The following is an 18,178-nucleotide window of genomic DNA, read 5'->3' on the forward strand; positions in this document are numbered from 1 at the left end:
TTTCTAGATTGTGTTATGTGGATGCAAAGCATATGACATTTTTGTCAGTAAAAGCAAGACCTTATGTTTAAAGAAAACACACACACACACACACACACACACACACACACACACACACACACACACACACACACACACACACACACACACACACACACACACACACCAGTGTTCTGACAATTATACCATTAGAAGTTGACCTGACAAAGACTCATGTTGGTGTTTTATAATAAACTATTAGCAACAAGTCATTGTTATAAGCGTAACGTAGCTTTTTTTGCATCACTAATTAAAAGTTTACCGAAATTTCACACCTTTGTAGCTTTCTAGGTAAGCGATTGGACAAGACCAGGTGTCGCTCATTATGGTTCTCTCTGCCAGTCTCCGCCCTATCTGTCAGTCAGTCGCAGACGCTCTGCCTCCCCCTCGCTAGCTCTCATGTTGCCGATTCTGACTGGAAATAGAAAAATAAATATAGCCACCGCAGATCAATAAATCAAAACACAACCTAACACAACTGGTAAGGACAAATTAATGGTTTATAAATGTGACAATTGTTATTTTGTTGGGAATACTAATATCTGAACATGATTTGCGCAACGAAGTTAGCATTGCTAGCGGCTAGCGTGCTAATCAAAGTAGCGGGTCAGTCTAGTCGCTGGAGAGGCATGGAACATTACAGTCCATGGAACGGGAGACAATTCAACAAATGTTGCGCTCTCATGAATTGTATTTATTTCTATTCGCGGTTTATGATCATAAATGAATAATTGAAAGCAACATTTATAAGCCGGTTTGTGCATTGTAGTTATTAACATGGAACAGTCCGTGGTGCGTTTTACGTTCCAGTAATTAGTTTGACCCCAAAGTAGCTAATGACAGCTGCAAGCACGGCAATGTTGACGAAGCTAGCTAAGGCCTAACGTTAGCTTAATACTCGCTAATTATAGCCAATCGTTAGATTAGTCAGATAACCAGCCGAATGAAAACCCATTAGTCTTCCTGACTGGCAAGCTTTTGGTAAGCACGTGTGGACCCACATTGATTGACAGTTTCAAGTTTGCATTGCATTCGGAAACTTAGCCAGCTACCTAGCTAGCTACTTTTGTCATATAGCTAGCTAGCGATATGTTAGCTAGCTGGGAAGTCTTGAGTCTGACCATGTGAGGCCTGCCATAATCTTACCCAGAGCTAAAAGAGATGTTTAGCCTAGTATCTCTTTATGCTAGCGACGATAGCAAGACTGGCTAATGTTATATGATCTCTCTGAAACAGTCATTAGCTAGCCAGCTTTGCTAACCTTAGTGTTTCTACAATGGCTTTAACCGGGTTTGCTTGCTGTACCAACTAGCCACTGCTACATAGTCGAGACTGTTACCTGGTTAAGTCGCTACTACTTTCTTTGAAAGAAATGCCCCAAACTATTGTCTAGCACGGGCTAGCCAGCAGCTCAACCACCGTGGCTATGCTGGTAGCTAACTAAGTGACAGCGAAATCGAAGGTGTATGTTTGAGGACATTTCAGACTTGTGGATTGATTTTCATTGTTGACATTTCCAGCAGTAAAATGTGTACGCAGCGTCGCCATGCTGTTTATATCATTGCAGATCCCTCATGATTGAGAGAAACAATTCGAGGTATTCATCCAGTTTCACAGCTTTAAGTGTAGACTGTGGGCTATCGTGTCTGTGCTGTTCAGTAGATATTTCCACTATTTTGGATGGTGCTGCTGACTGAGTCCTTTGGCCAATTCAAACCATGTCATGAGAAATTAAGCTTGACATCACACTCGGATGATTATGATCTTTGACTGACTTTTTCCTGCAAGCAATTGTGACTGGCGAATCTCCTCCCATGAATGATGCGTGGAATTGCGGTTTGTGGGACTGTTAGGCAAAGTTATGATGCTCAGTTGAGTTATTTTACCTAGTGTTGCAATTCTATTTTTTTGTTTTGTTTTATTTGTATAATTTACTTGAATGTTTCTCTCTTGGAAGTGTGTTGGTATGTCCACACATTGAGATGTGTTTGGTTCATGTTCTAAATGTAACCAAGCAGGCCTGTATTTTTCTAATGTTACAGGACTTTGCTTGTCTCTTTAGGCTGTCATACAGGTGTTAACTTTACAACAATAAGGTTGTCCCTTATGAAACAGTCTCATATCTCGTGTCATATCGCAGTATTTTCCAAAATGTGTACGGTATTGAACAGTATTTTTTTGCTTCTTAATAATAATTCGAAATATGTTTTATGAATATGCATTATCTCTACTCAATTCATAGTTCACGTCAAAACATTAGCCTACCACCAAAGATACGGGGATATGCCTAAGCCTGTATGAAATACCTCTTTGAGCTGTCATTGGGAGCATTCAGACAGTCACATTTGTGATAGGCCTATGCACAGTGCAGTAGGCCTAGGCTGCCTGTCTCTGTCACACCATAGCCATGAAGTCTGTTAACCATTCAGAGTAGAGGAGGGCATGAGAAGACATTTTTTTCCCCTCCTGTCCTGGAATGCCCATTTTCCTATTCAGTGTCAATCCCACTATAACCTAAAATCCTGACTCCTGTCATGACGAAAATTGCACGCTTTATTCTGTAATGCATAGGGTGCGTTGTTAAAGCCCATAGCTCCGAATCACGTCAAATCATGTCAGCTATTCTCTGCTATTTCACTATGTATGAAAAGCTGTTTTACAGATGAGAGATGATAACATTTGCATAGTCATAGTGTGTTGTGTATTTCATATTTAACTTATGAATAAAACTGTTGGCTGCACACAATCTGCACGTGTTACAAGGAGAGGATCAAAACCGGTATTGAAGGTATAGTTAAAATCCCTATCACAGCGTCGATCCAAACCGGTACAATTAAAAAAAAAAAAAAAAGAAAAGCCGGTATACCACCAAGCCTTAGTTTTTTTCCTGTTTCCCCCCCCCCCCCCCCCCCCCCGTCAAATTTTCTTCTTGCAGAAATTCACTTAGTGAAACTAAGGTTGTTGGCAAAGAAACTGGTCCCTTGTCTGTGCCTCGCTGACTGATATCTCACATGATGGATATCAGCGCATGTTCGCAAAGCAATAAATAGTTGATCACCTGGGGAAGATCCTGCTCATCTTGGAAACTTCAGTGACAGCAGCCCAGAAACTGCATTAGACGGCCTAAATTTCAAAATCACATTATTGGCTTAGTTTCCCTCAGGGCTGCCCAGCCGGCACTACCACGTTGAAGGTACCTGTTGGTTTTGAGTGGTTAGTAATGGCTACATGTGTACGTTTTCAGTGACACTGTCGGTGTGCTGAACTGTGGCTCGCTGTCTCTTAAGGGTTAGGCCCCACACACTAATCCGTCAGGACACCCGTTTACTGAAGGGGCATTAAGCCAATTTGCAAAGCACTCCACCAAGACAAGGTGTTCAAACAAGTGCGATCGCCCAGTCCGGTGGCAGCTGAAGCTGGGCTATAAGCGAGCGCAGCGCTGCGTGTGGAACGGCCAGAGGTGGCCCTTATCGCTGACAGAGAAAACATTATCATCTGCCAGGGGGGGGGAAAAAAACAGTGAAGGGGAGAAATAGGCTGACATCCAGTGGAGGTAGAAATCGGAGGACAAGTTAATTGTAATGCGTGCATGTTCTTCGTTCTTCGTCCCATGCGTTTATAATGAGCCCGTCCTCTGATTTCTACCTCTGTCAGCCTCCCCTGCATCAAATGCCCCACCCCCGTTTCTCCTCGCACCAGAGATGTCCCTCCAGCCCAGGTTTTCCAGGCTGTCTAATGGCATTACTGCTAATCTCAGCCCCAGTATTGTTCGGCAATGGTCTCCTTCTCCCTGGCCTGTATCTGTCAGGGGGATATTAATGGTGCTGAGGTGATGCATGAGCTCCTGGGTACGGCGAAAGAAACGTCCGTCTCCATCTACCCCCAGGAGGCACTCACCTGAGTAACGGACCCTGCTCGTGTTTGCGAACACAGCAATAACATCCCCTCCTCCTGCCGCTTGCTTCGAACACACACACACAAGCAAGACACACACACACACAAAAGCAAGACACACACACCTAGGATGCACTCGCTCCTTGTTTTATGATATAAACTTCAATTTTGTCGGGCTCACGTTTGACATCATATTTTCGTTCTCTTCTCAATTAGCCTACTTTAAATTGAGTTCCCCCCTATTCCTGTTTAGTTACTCTGTAATTACTATAGCAACAACCGGGGATGGGTTTGATTATTCGATTAATCAGTCAATCGCTGGCTTCCAAAGTTATTTTAAAAAAGGTAATCGATTAATCGATAAACACCACTTGTTCTCCCACTTTCAGTGGCACAACTGAAGCCAGCCACTGGTCTGTGAGATTGTGGGTGGGATTTGTCTTATTTTATCCAACAGAAGCGGACCCTGTTTTTTCATTCTCTCTGTCACCATCAAATCACTCCTTATGGGCCGATCAAGCAAGAGCTCTGCAGTCATTAGAAAAATAAAGAGCAGAATTGTATTTGAAATTATGCAATGCGGTGCATGAGTAATTTAAAAGCAAAGCAGTTTAGTGTTGAGCTTGTTATTACAGTGTTTTTACACACACACACACACACACACACACACACACACAGTATAGGGCCAAAATGACGTACCCTCCTATCGCCATAGTGGACCTTCACAAGTTGCACACACACATTTTAGGGTTATTGGATTTTTAGCCACTACCATTAATTTTACAGTTTTCTAATCATCATGTTTTGAAAAGCGCGAATAAGTGTTGTTGCAGAGCAGCTGAGCGTGCTGCGGTGATGAATGGAGCAGTTTACCTGCAACAGGAAGGCTCAGCCAGGCCTGCTAGGCTAGAGTGATGTGTTTGGGAGCTGCCCTTTGGTTTCCCTGATGTTCTGTGGGAATCACAGGGGTGCTTACAAGACAGGTAAATGAGAATTCCCCCTGCGATGGGGAGGATGGAGGATGGAGCTACCAGCCAGGGCTCCAGTCCAGGCGGATCACCCTCCCATCTCCCAGCGATAGGGATCTGATGGATGGCACCCAGCCGGCCAAGCTCCATCATCATCGGGCGCTAGAGGCTCGGAATATCTAAATCTGAATATTTTCTAATTTGCGCCCGTTCATTAATCATACAAATGGCATAGCGTCATATGTAGCCTATAGGGTGTTGATGTGGTTTGTGGAAATGATGGTGTAGCGACTCGTGAGCGAGCTCCACGCTGTTTTTTTCTGGGTCAGTTTGAGTTGGCACACGGTCCCTCTCTCTCTCTCTCTCTCTCTCCCCCTCTCTCTCTCTCTCCCTCTCTCTCTCTCTCTCTCTCTCTCTCTCTCTCTCTCTCTCTCTCTCTCTCTCGAAGTGTTTGATCCTGGGGGTGCTGCTGCATTGCAGAGAGCTATACATACCCCAAGGATAGAGAAATGGAACGAGTTGTACCCTACCTGCACGCACACTTTGATTATCGCCATGTTTATATTATAGTCCTTGTACCATTTTTTTTTTTTTTTTTTTTTTCTCTCTCTCTGTCCTTCCCCCCCCCCTTTTTTCCCCCCTTCCTTTCACACATCACATGACCTGAAAGACGACAGCCATTGAATGATCTCCATGCTCATTGTCTCAAAGCAGCCCTGTCATGTTGCAGGTGCTGATTTACCCTCCTTTCATCATGAGTTGATGATCGTTTGTAAATTCATAATAACGCGCAAAACCTTCCCTCTGTCATCTGATTGCTGCTCCAATCAAGGCTCCCCACCAATGCTCCAACACAGACATTTTGCTTTTTCATCTCTCTGTGCCTTTTATTTTCTCTCTCTCTCTCTCATCCCCCCCCCCCCCCCCCTCTTATTTTTGCTATGGAAATGTAACCGCAGATTGCTGAATTCTTAATGCCTTATGCAAGTTAAAAAGGACTGTACCCCTGGTTTACCGCTACCTTTATTCATGTGACATCCGTTACAACTCCTGCCTTTCCCATCCCCAATCGCGAAGTATCTGACAATCGAGATTTGTTGCAGGATCTTCCTTTCCGACAGACGGCAGTTTTATCTACGCACCTCTGCAGTGTGAGACCCAACCGAGGGCTTTAAAACCATTACACCCTCAGCCCCATCCGTCTTTCATGTCTTGTGAATGCTCCCTGAATCCCGAGTCATCCGTCATCAGAAAAGGGTCACAGAGCCAATTAAATTTCCACAATATTAAGGAATAACTTGCGAGGGCCGGGGGCAGATATCATGCCTCTTCCTCAGCGTACGAGGGCATCACTTGGACAAAGTGAAGCGGTTCTTCTTTTCTGTTGCTCGCACGGAAGAGAGATCTGAAAGCAGAAGTTTCCACCTCTCACAAGAATGAGATAAAGGTGTACTGAATGCCAGGGTGGAACCCTTTAAACTATGCTCTCTCCAGACGGTGTTGTATTTTTGTTTTGCTGTCTGTCCTTCGCTTGTGCTTGAATGATTCCACCCGTCCCCCCATCCCCCCCCTCCCCCCCGTCCCCCCTATCTCTGCAGTCTGCCAACCAGGCAGGGGGTCTACCAGGTTCTGTCAAATCAAGGTAGAGGTCGACCAGTAGGACGAGGGTTGACCTAATTAGAATATGTGCAGGCGAAACCCCCGCTATCCTCTCTCCCGGGCCCCCCACAGAAATGTTCCGCCCTATTCCTGCATATTTTTCACCGTGCACCGGTGATGGAGAGAGGGAGAGAGAGAGAGGGGGGGGAGAGAGTAGCAGTTGTGCCGAGAGCTCACCCTGTCATCTGTGCTATGCACCGTGGAGCCGTTGTTGCAGGTAGAGGTTCACAGCTGATGAGCTCCTCTCTAATTGCTACGGTTCTCTCCCATGTGTTTCTAATTAGTTTCTTCTCCCCTAGCAATTTCTCCTTGCAGAAAATGTGCAGATTGTGATGGGAGGGAGAAATGGCGGTCCTTATGGGGGTTTAATATCCCTCTACAAACAATGTTGCCCTTTCTCCTGAGCGGATACCCGAGCCTGCTCTGTTTAGCCTACCTGTGTGCTGAAAGGTCAATGTCTTGGGTGGGTGGGGGGGTTGGGGTGGGGGGATTTTACATGGAGAGACTATCACCTTAAGCCACTGTGGAGGATGATGCTACACCAAACAGGCCTGGTGTGTGTTTCAAGATGCCAGTCTGTCTGTCTGTGTGTGTGTGTGTGTCTGTCTGTGTCTGTCTGTGTGTGTGTGTGTGTGTGTGTGTGTCTGTGTCTGCGTGCGTCGCACAGAGGAGGCAACCTGGGAATCAATAAATGTGAGTGGTGACCTGTCGCCTCCTGCATTAATATGCTGTGTTTGTTTATGAAGTCTGGGGACAGCGTCTGGAGTCGCATATTCATTTTAGGGCTTTGCTCTGTCGGTGGAAAAAAAAAAACCACAAAAAAAAACCACACACGGATGTAACGGTTGCTAAGGAACACGATGTCCTATAAAAAGCTCAGGGGGGAGAGTGATCTTCAGATCAATAGATATAGTGTACCAGAGGTCGCTATTTGAGCATCAAGAGTTTGCCACAGACCTGTGTTCTGTCTAGCGCATATGTCATCGTTTAATGACTTTTGCCATGACTTTTTCTTTTTAAGGGGATGTTCTCTGTCATTGTTGCAGGGTCCCAATGTTTGTGCGGTGGCAAATTGACCCGACCGATAGCAAAGTGTTTGGACCAATATTGTTCTTGGTGGCGGGGGGGGCAGGGGGGGGGGGGCTCAAGCGGACCGAAATCGAACGCAAGCTAACATTCTGTTGTCGGAATGCATTACGTGCTTGCCCCCACTGCCCCCCCCCCCCCTCCCCTCCCCACTACCACCACCACCCCTCACCCCCCACCACCTTTGTTTCTTCCAACCCCCCCCCTCCCACCTGTCCTCTGTCTCGGCACGAGTGTGTCACAGTGTAGAGGAACGGTGTCACCGCTCAGTGACATGCAGAACCCAGAGTGTCTGTGCAGCCATGGGATCCTACCTCTCCCCTAATGAGGATGGAACCATGACCACAGGAGCTCTGTCACGTTCCTTACCGCACACAGGAGAAGGCTCTCCCTACACACCCCAAGGGATCTCATTAGGACTTTTCTCTATCTCTCTCTCTCTGTCTCTCTATGTCTCTCTCTCTGTCTCTCTCTCTCTCTGAGAATGTGCAGAAATCATTGTCCTTGGGGAAAAATGTAAAATAAACGCATTTGTCACTTCTCTCTCTATCTCTCTCCCCAATTGTTTCTCCTTTTTCTGAGAGCAAATTGCCATTCGAGGCTTAATTAGTAAGCGCTGCCATTATGCTTTCTTTATTATGCAAATGCATTGGTCGAGCGCTTTGGAAGTGTTGTCTCACAAGCCCCGTGCCAGGTGTTTCCAAGCTGAATGCTGAGGATTTTTTCTTTCTTTCTTTTTTTTTTTTTTTTGCATGTGAAAGAGAAAGACAACAGCTCTGTGAAATTGTAGGACAAGCTATAATTATTTGACGGATGATTTTTTGTTTCACTTCTCTTCACTTCTCATGAGTGACGGGGCCACTTTGATTTCCTTTGTTACGGCAGGGGAGGGAAAGTGCGCAGTGATTTACAGAATGTGGTGGCTGTCGAGTTTATTGGGGGTGTGCTGCTCAGCATTCAGTTATTCAGGCACCCTTCTCTCCGCCTTTTCCCGGGGAAACTGTCTTTGCCAAACATGTGGAAATTGATACTCATAAATCCGAGTGCCGTGCCTGAAACCGGGGGCGGGAAGAGAAGACCCCCGCAGGTGTTAGCCGATTAATATTGAAAGTTCTTGTCGTTCTGTCTTAGCGGGAGAGTTTGGGGTCCCGGCTTTTTTTTTATGAGGGAGATTAGGGGTCTCTAACGCCCCAATGTAGCCAGCTATTACTTCCCTCCCTCCATAAGCCAACAAACCCAAACCACCACCACCACCACCGTCATATCTTATGCAGTATCCATCCATTGTGTAGGCGGGATGGACCAGACAACAGGCAATTACAGAGGCAGTACTAGGTGTAGTTGGCGGGTGGCCTCGGTCCTCATTAAATGTTTTGGAAGGAGTCAAATTAAGGCTGTTTTTGATTTCATAGCTTTTTGTGAGGCTACCATCTGTTAATGGCTCAATCTCAAAATCTCAGAAAGCAGACAGAGGGAAAAGTAGGTGTGTGACAAACCTGCGCGGTTAGATCTGCCTCTCCAGTTTTCTCTCGCTTTCCCTGAGCTGAGCCAGCACGTTCTGGCTGCCAACCGCCAACTGCCAAGTCGCTTAAAGTGCATTTATAGTTTAGTTTAGAACGGCTCATTCCAGAAGTCATACTTGATATATTGCTTGATGTTTTCAAAGACCCACTCCTCCCCCCCCACCCCCTTGTGTGATTTGGATTGAAATCAATTGAAGAATGATTTTTTTTATCTTGTTTCTTAAAAGGGTCCCCTGTGCTGTTTTTGATTGGGTTTCCACTGTGAGGGTGCAATGAAAAATGGCTGTATCTGTTTTATTTTTTGGTATCTTTTTATCTCTGTGTGAGGAGCACTGTAATGGAAACGCAACACATTTTACATTCTACAAATGGACATGAAACCCTACGTTTGGCATCACACTCTGGTTGGGCTGGCACAAGGCATGCTCTCTCATTGTAAATCACTGCAAAGCAATGCAAGCTATGTTGTCTCAGAACCAGCCATCAAATAACTTGTAGCCTATCTATCACTGAGAGACAATAGCCCATTGAATGTAGGGCTATGCAATAAAACTGATACAGCCGGTTATCGTAATATTATTTTTTCGATTATCCAGCCTAAGCATTGCTATCTTTTTTTGTTAAAAATTTTTTTATAAAGTAACTTTTATTTGAGGCTGCGATTTGTTCCCTGAGTTATATCAACATGTATTGTACAGTGCCCTGCACAAACACTTTTACACCCCTATTTCAGGGCACTAAAAGTAATGGGACACCAAAAGTCACTTTTTGACCCTGAAAAACTCCCTAGTTGCTATGGCAGTATGTTTTGTGTCATTGACTTGCTGTATGATGAAGTGCCATCCAATTAATTTTGAGGCATTTTCTTGTACTCAAGCAGATAAGATGTTTCTGTACACTTCAGAATACATTCTGCTGCTGCCATCAGCAGTTACAATCATCAATTAAGACAAGTTAGCCCGTTCTATTGACAACTATACATTCCCAAACCATAACACCCCCTCCACCATGTTTCACAGATATGGTGGTATGCTGTAAATCTTGGGCAGATCCTTTTTTATCCAAACTTTCCACTTGCACCATTTAGAAATGAACCCTTTTTATACGTAGTTGATGCTTCAAGCTGTTAGGATTCTGATGAATGCCCCTTGTTAATGCTCTCTTAGGCCTGTTTGCTATGGTGTGTATCTATAGTGTGTATCTATAGTGTGTATCTATAGTGTGTATCTATGGTGTGTATCTATAGTGTGTATCTATAGTGTGTATGGAACAATCTCCTGATTTTGTCTTTAAACATTGATTGTGTTGTGTTGGCTTATGAGACGCTAGGTTTCTATTGCTTAAGCCTAGATTTTCTACGTCTGGCTTCCTGAACACAGATTGTCTCGTCCTGGACTAAATCACACTTTCAATTGGGAATCTATTGAAGATGGTGTTAAGTCTAGGCCTCGGCTTAATCTGTGTCCGGAAAACCAGCCCCATAGTGTGTTCTTATTAGATTTACATTCTACTAGGTCAAAGGTTGGCTCCAAAAACACACAGATCTGTCTGTGGAGATGTCTTGGGAAATGGTTGAAGAAGACAGCAAAAAAAGACATGGGTCTGGCCCATTATCAGCCACCCATCCGATGAAGTGGCAATGTTCAGCCGTTTCCGTGGCCTCGTTTGGTTCAGATTCTTGATTAACCAGTGTTTGAGCGGGTCTAGTCCCTCCATTCATTATTTTGACGTACGTTCGCATGTCTCAGGACGGTCTCTGCACTGGAGAGTGTCTGTAATTAGCGGTTCGGTGACACACTAGCCCTGATTTATGGTCTATATAGGGTTATAATTTTGCGAATTCAGAGTTGCTTGTGACATATGTTCTTTCTAATTGAATAACAGAGGGGGGGGTGGGGTCCTTTTCTTCGGGGAGCAGACAAGGGCAATTAGATGGCGAGATGGTGTCCATCTCAGTCTCTGCCCCCCCACTTGCTGTCACCAGCATGGGGCCGTAGAGGATTTTTTCTTCGGTCAGCCTCCAAGTGATTGGAGCCCTGCAGTACAGCCCTGTGCTTTTAAATTGAAAAAATCTTAAGAGCACACAATCAAATTTAAGAGCACAGAAAATGCTGGATTTTTAAAAAGGTTTTATTTCCATTCCGAGCACATACCATGCTACTCTAGGCCTTAAGTGACCCCTACATCGCTCCATGTATGTGACCCCTACATCACTACATGTATGTGACCCCTACATCACTACATGTATGTTCCTCCTGCTCCTCTACATGTATGTTCCTCCTGCTCCTCTACATGTATGTTCCTCCTGCTCCTCTACATGTATGTTCCTAGTGAATTGATGGTACTGGTGTTGCACTACTAGGATCAGTCTCAGGGTTCTCCCCAAAGAATGTTAGAGCAGCGGTGCACCACCATGTCCACTTGTCTCCGCCACGAGTAAACGCTTCAGAAACCGATATTTAGTAGTGATGGAGTAGCTACCTTGGATCGCCGACGACATTATTGTTAAAAGCGAAAAAACTAACGTGGAAAACATTATGTTCCTCAGTTGACTTCAGCTTTTTCTCAGTACTTTCAGCTCATTTTGACATGAATAAGCGCGAGTCGGTTTTGGTAGTGCAATCCAGTGGCACTTTGTTGAAAAACCCTGGGAGAACCCTGTGTCTTGCATTGGTTTGCGCTCTAGCTGTTGTCTTGACACGCTTGGGAGTCTGCTTAAATCTATGCTAATCTGAATTTGTTTCCTCCCCAGCTTGCTTTGCATTCACTTAATTAGTATGTGTGAATATTCCCCAATTACCAACGTAACAGCCCTATTCGCCAGGGGTGTGTACCGGGTTTAATCTTGCATATATATTCCAGTGGTATTTCGATAACGTATCTAGTCAGCTCTGTGAGGTGCGGAATGCTGAGAGGGCACCTGTCTGGCCAGACGGTAGCTGTGGTGTGTGGTGTGTGGTGGGTGTGTGTGTGTGTGTGTGTGTGTGTGTGCGCCCGCCCACGTACACGCATCCACGCCCCCACACGCGCACACTCACCACAGCCTGCGAGAGGTTGGCCCAGCAGACCCATCCTAGCACCTTGGGAGTGATGACACCTCTCGGCACCTGCCTCGTCCTGCCTCCATCACACCTTCACGTGTTCGTCTGGTGGTGACAGTGAAACCTTGCACCCTCTGCGGCGCGTGACGTTCGCAAAACAAGCCCCCTTCTCCAATAGAAAGAGATCTCGTGATTTTCAAGCTCACGTTAACGTTGCCCCTGTTCCTGTGTAGTACCTCTGTAATTATGACTAACGATGTATTAACATTAACACTACTGTTTATTCGGCTGGTTTAGTGATGCACACCGCTCAACTCCATATACCATGTAATTTATGTGTTAACAATGTGTTAATTCAATGTTACTGGAGTAATTACAGCGTTAATACACAGGTATAGGGGTCAACTTAATGTCTTAAAGTCTTACCAATTTAAACAGAGAATACTCCTATTTGTGCTGCACAGGGAAGATGCATGCTTGTGCAATTTGAGTCATTTTAGGAGTTATCAAATATAGGGCCCTATAAAATCTGTTTTATTTTTCCCGATTTGGGATTTATGTTTGTTTTTTTCAGTAAAAAAATAAACAAAAGTTTACTCCCATCTGGCACATGCGGCATCGTTAAACAAGCGTTCCCAGGCTCTGAGCACCAAGTTACAGCAGTTTGAATTCCTCCGGTTTTTCACTTTCACAAGTTCTAAAAAAATGTGTTGTTTTTTACCTACGTAAGAGGTAACGTTCTCTAACTGGCTACACCAGCAGCTCTGAAACCTGGGGTCCCCTGAGAAAATCAAACTAACCTCTATGATTTTGATGAATAAGACACAAACATTTTGACTATATATTATGTATGAAGACCAACTGTCTGTGTGTTGCACCTGTAGTAGTTTTTTGGGGTTCAAATCCAATCAATTAGAGCATCCTTTAGGTGATTATAATACACATGGACATGATTATTAGGTGTTGGCATAGCTGCAATCAAGTGATTGGGGTCACACGAAATAATTAATTTAAATAGTCAATTTGGGGTAGCGAGACAAAAAAGTTTGAGAATCCCTAAGCTACACACACACACACACAAGGGCCACGATTATTGGGGTGTTGTAGAATAGCATCACAAATGTGTGGTCTTGTGTACTCTTCATAAACTATAATTGCCATGGAGCAAATTAAGTTCTTTTCTTATCATTTCAGCACAATTTTCCATATTGCCTAATTCCGTTTTTATGTCTGAATTCTGTGATTCCGTCCACGTTTACCGCATCGCGGAAATTATAGGGCCCTACAAATATTGATATCGTCAGGGATGCCCAGGGATGGGTTTTAATCTAAGGCTCGATCCCGCAACAATAAGGTTTCAGAGGAGGCTTGCAAAAACGCTTTGTTTTTTTTTACTCTTTTTCTTTTTTTTGCCCCTTCAATTGAGTCTCCAACTTTCTCATCATTTGCTTATTACCGAGGCATTCAGCGCTGCGTTATTGCCAAACATCATCTCTCTTTGTGCTCAACTCCCCACGTCGTTGCAGAATAATGTAAACAAATTTAATGAACACACCGGCTCCTGATGGTTGCTTGTCAGAGATCTGTAATATATTATTGAGGGAGGAAGCAGTCCCAGGAACTGCAATTGTGAAGGTGTGAGAATCACATTTTGTTTACAGCACAGGGTGCCGCACGGGCTCCAGTAATTGTCTGTGGATTGTTTTCTTGAGGTGTCGGCGTTTGCCCGGGGGGCTTGTGAGGACCACATCTCCTGCAACAATCAATGGCAGAGAGGTGGATTTCTCTGTGTGCCAGTTCTTGAGAGAAAGGCTTGTTTATTTTAATACCCAAGATTTTAATTACTTGTTTAGGAGAGGCGCAATTTGCATATTCCACCCTTGTTTTTCCTCGGGCTAGATTAGCCTGTTTGTGTAGCGTAGCAGTGGTCCACCTGAATTAAGACGTTGTAAGCTTTCATGTGAAGATGCCTGTATGGGGAGTGGTGATGTCAGTTTTAATTGCTCAGAGGCTAATCTCGGTTGTTCACATGTTGAAAACCCTGACTAGGCTTGCTTGTGTGCTGATAGGTTGCTCCCTACCTTGTGTAGTAACACTGTAGTTACTGTATTAACATAACATGGTGTTAGTTTACATAGTGATTAGGTATGGAATAGTGACATGGTATACTTAAACAGGTTAAGATGTTCTTCACAGTTTCCTGTGTGTTTGTTCGACTCTGCTTGCACCTGCAGTTACAATATCAGGTGTGCAGATATTTTCATTAGTCGAACTAACCTTGACGGGAGAAATCTCATCTTCACTTTCTCTGCCTCTTATGTAAATTGTAACCTATGAGGTATGTGTCAGTGGCCCAACATATACCCCCCACCCCTCCTCTTCCTCCTCCCTCACCCCCCCCCCACACACACACACACACAAACACTCCCACACATACTCAGGGTGTGGTGAGATTTTTTGGGGGGAGGTTGGGAAGGAGGGGGGGGGGGGTTGAGGTAGGTAAACCTCCCATGGCTCCTCTCAACGCCCCCAGCCTCGGCTGTATCGCTAATGAAGAGCTCAATTTAGCCTGTGACGCGCCGCGAGCCCAGCCGCGCATCCTGACTGGCTGAGCCCGGCGCTGACATCACACAGCCTAGCCGTTGATTTGGCGCTGTCTCCGAGGCTTCAAGAGCGAGAGTCTCAACCATGGGCTCTGGCACTTAGGGCTCAGACAGAGCGAGCTCGCGCCGCAGAGAGACAGAGTGTAAGAGAGCGCCTGAAAGAGAGGGAGAGTGAGTGAGAGAGAGAGAAAGAAAGAAGGAAAGAAAGAAAGAGAGAGAGAGAGAGAGAGCGAAGGGAAGAGAGAGGGGAGCTGTCTCGGGGACCTTTCTCCGAGCAGCAACTTTCACAACCAATGCAGCCTCTGGTACTATGGAAACTAAACCCCTGACCAATGGAAATAATGCAGGCTATAATGTTGCAGGTGAGTGTGTGCGTGTGTGTGTGTGTGTGTGTGTGTGTGTGCGTGTGTGTGTGTGTGTGTGCGTGCGCATGCTCGCTCGCTCGCTCTGAGGGAATGCAAATACTTAGCAGAGCAATGTCCATCGATTGAGCGCAAGTCTGAGTTTGTCTTGTTCTTTCCATTTTCTAAGTACTTTATCAGAGAACCGTGTTACAGGTATTGCGATTTGCAGCGTCGGAGCAAAGTTTGCTGGGTGTCTCCGGCTTTGTAGAAGTTTACAAGCTTAGCGTGCGCGGTCCACCAACGGGAGGCGATTAGCCGCACATTCCTCTTAAGTGGATCTTTGTCATTTTCGCACCAAGGTTGTCTTTGGCCGGAGTCCATTAACTTCCCTTGGAAAAATATTGTTATTTGCAAGTGCGTTGTGTTTCTTTCCCAAGGGCTTATTCCCCTAGAGCGAGAGAGGGAGGGAGGGAGGCAGGGAGGGAGGGAAGGGGGGGGGGGGGGTGGGGTAAAAGCAGTGTGCTTTCTCCCCTGCTGAGATCTTTTGATGTGCCCTGAATAGCGCCACAGCGCTCAAACCCAAGCTGCTCACTCCCTCTCTAAATCCCTACCCGCTGTGCCATGCACGGACCAGGATGACATGGAAATGAATGCAACAGAACAACGCTCGCTCCCAGTCAGTCCTCGATTGGCGAATCGTGCCCCGGTGTTCACAGTCATGTCAGAGTGGCATTGTGACAAGGTGGCTTTCGCACCGGGAAGGTTGTGACTAATGGGGCGCGGATCTGCATCTGCAGAACTCTTGGTTGCCTTGGTTTTGGGGTGAGATTCTATGTTTTTCCTGTATAATTGTGCAGCTCAGCTAATCAGCGCTTCGCTCGTAAGCGAAATCAAAGTGTTGTGGTTTGCTTTTCTTTCTTTTTCTTTTTTCTTTTTGTGCCTCTGTCAGCAGTTTGAAGCTCATGTCTGTTTTTTCTCCAGGTGTGTTTTGCCCAATCGTCCTCCTGGCTGATGAATTGTTTAAATACCCTGCCATAGATCATTCCGGCGTTACGAGCGGGGGTTTATTTGCTAATAGTTCACGGGTAATTGCAGCGATCCCATTTCCCCGTATGATACCTTGGGGGAACATTAGGAAATTATTTTTATGCTAAGTGTGCGAGAACGGCGGTGTAATTGGCAGAGCGGCGGGGCAGCTTGTGTTTAGTTTTCGGAGCGTACGTGCATCTCATTTCCGTTAAATGGGACAACCGAGTCCTTTTAGAAAAAGTGGGACAAGGTCACAGCGGCATTGGGAATGAGGCACGCTGTGGCTCACCTAGCCAATAGGTTGTGTCCACAGCCTTCAGCGCCGTCCTCCGAAATCCCCACAGCCCCCTCATATCCTTTGACGTCTATTAATTGTACTTCTAATGAAGGGCGGTAAATTAATGACTCTGATTTGATACGTAGCCGAACTGTCACTGCCGTGGGTGAGCTTTCCGGCTTCGCGGTCCCAGTCGGCCCATCGGGCCACTTTTCCGTCTTTTTTTTTCTTCTCGGCGCCAGGGATGCGACTGCGTAATGATCAGTCTCTCTCCTCCAGCCTTGCTTTAGACAGGGGGGGGTTGAATAACGGACCCAGCGCCAAACCCCAGAGATGGCATTTAACATTACCCGGGAACAGGCGTAATTGCATTAAGATTAGGGGGAAAAGACTGGGGAATATCTCGCTCATGGAGGCAATTAAGTGGTTTAATTGCTATATGGATGTAGCCTGGGCGCACTGCACTGTGCCGTTCGCCAGTATCCACAGGAAGTCCTTATTAGCGGACCGGAGCTCCTTTGTGTGCTGAGCGGTGGCCCCGTCCAGCCGAAGGAAAACGCGCAGGCTTTTTTTGATCCTTATCTTAAATAGGTGTCATTAATTCTCCTCACCCCCGCTCCGCTGGTAATTGAAAGGAAGCCAAAGGTAGCCTCACTGCAACCCTGGGGGTCAACTGGCCTCTCACCTGCTGAGAGAGATTCTCCTCTAAATGTGTCTCCCCGGGCTGAGATGATGGGTTATGGATATGGTCGTTATGATTGCCATTTGAAGTCATTGGTGTCCTTTCTATTCCCTCCGAGAATTATCACATCTCCAACAGCCTCTGGACACACAGCCTAGTTTCTATCTCTGCGTTTTAATAGTAATAAAAAAAAAAAAAAGAAAAAAAAAAAAATACGTCACTGAGTCTCTGACTAGAATTTGTGCCTTTTGATCAGGACTTTGTGTTTAAGCAGATGGAAATGGACAGTTGCGCTGTGAGGGTTACACTCCCCCCCTCGGGGGGCATTATATCTCTCCTCGTTCAGAGCCGTCGTTAAAGACAGCTCCCCGAGGCGGAAGGTGCACGGTCTAAGCTCCCGTCCTGCTGTGGCGTGGCGTGAATGCAGCGGAATCTTAAAGAGCCTGAATGGAGCAGTGTGCGGTCCTTGGCGCACCTCCAGACCGAAGGGACTGACATATTTTCGGGCGGCTGAGAGAGGGAGCAGTTAAAGAGTTAGCCTAGACCCCCTATGGTATTTTCTTTTTTTTTTTTCTTCTTTTACGCCTTTGCTTTTTGTGCGTGTGGCTTGCTAGTGTCAGAGTACCAGAACATCCCCTCTACTGTAATTTGTATTCCGCTTTGACGCCCTGCAACCGCCAATCATTCGTGCATACATATATATATATATGTGTGTGTGTGTGTGTGTGTGTATATATATATATATATATATATAAATATAATTGGATGTGAAATAATGATAGTTCACCCAGTGCTGATGGGGATTATATTAATAATGAAGCTACCCCCTGAGTGTGTGGTGTAGTGTGTGTGTGGGGGGGGGGGGGAGGACAGAGACCTGACGTGAGCTTGTTCGCTTTCTATGTGCTTAAAAGATAAGCGATAGTTGATAAATTGTAATTAAAGTCGTCCTCTCCCTTCTGTTCTTATTTCAGCATCACAAAGGATTCTAATCTTGCAGAAGGAAAACAATTTCAGCAGTTATTATTTAATT

General features: G+C 45.5%; 1 protein-coding gene across 3 annotated transcripts in view; it reads left to right on the top strand.

Moving 5' to 3' along the window:
- Positions 1-424: 424 nt before the first annotated feature.
- The window catches only part of LOC310813424 (R3H domain-containing protein 1-like), a 45,918-nt gene continuing 28,164 nt past the window's right edge, over positions 425-18,178 (top strand). For all 3 annotated transcript variants that reach the window (XM_083682425.1, XM_083682427.1, XM_083682426.1), the window contains exon 1: positions 425-520. The gene's annotated coding sequence lies outside the window, so the exon portion shown is untranslated. The remainder of the gene's footprint in view (positions 521-18,178) is intronic.

The sequence above is a fragment of the Argentina silus genome (genome assembly GCF_951799395.1).
Source record: "Argentina silus genome assembly, chromosome: 12".
Lineage (NCBI taxonomy): Eukaryota > Metazoa > Chordata > Actinopteri > Argentiniformes > Argentinidae > Argentina > Argentina silus.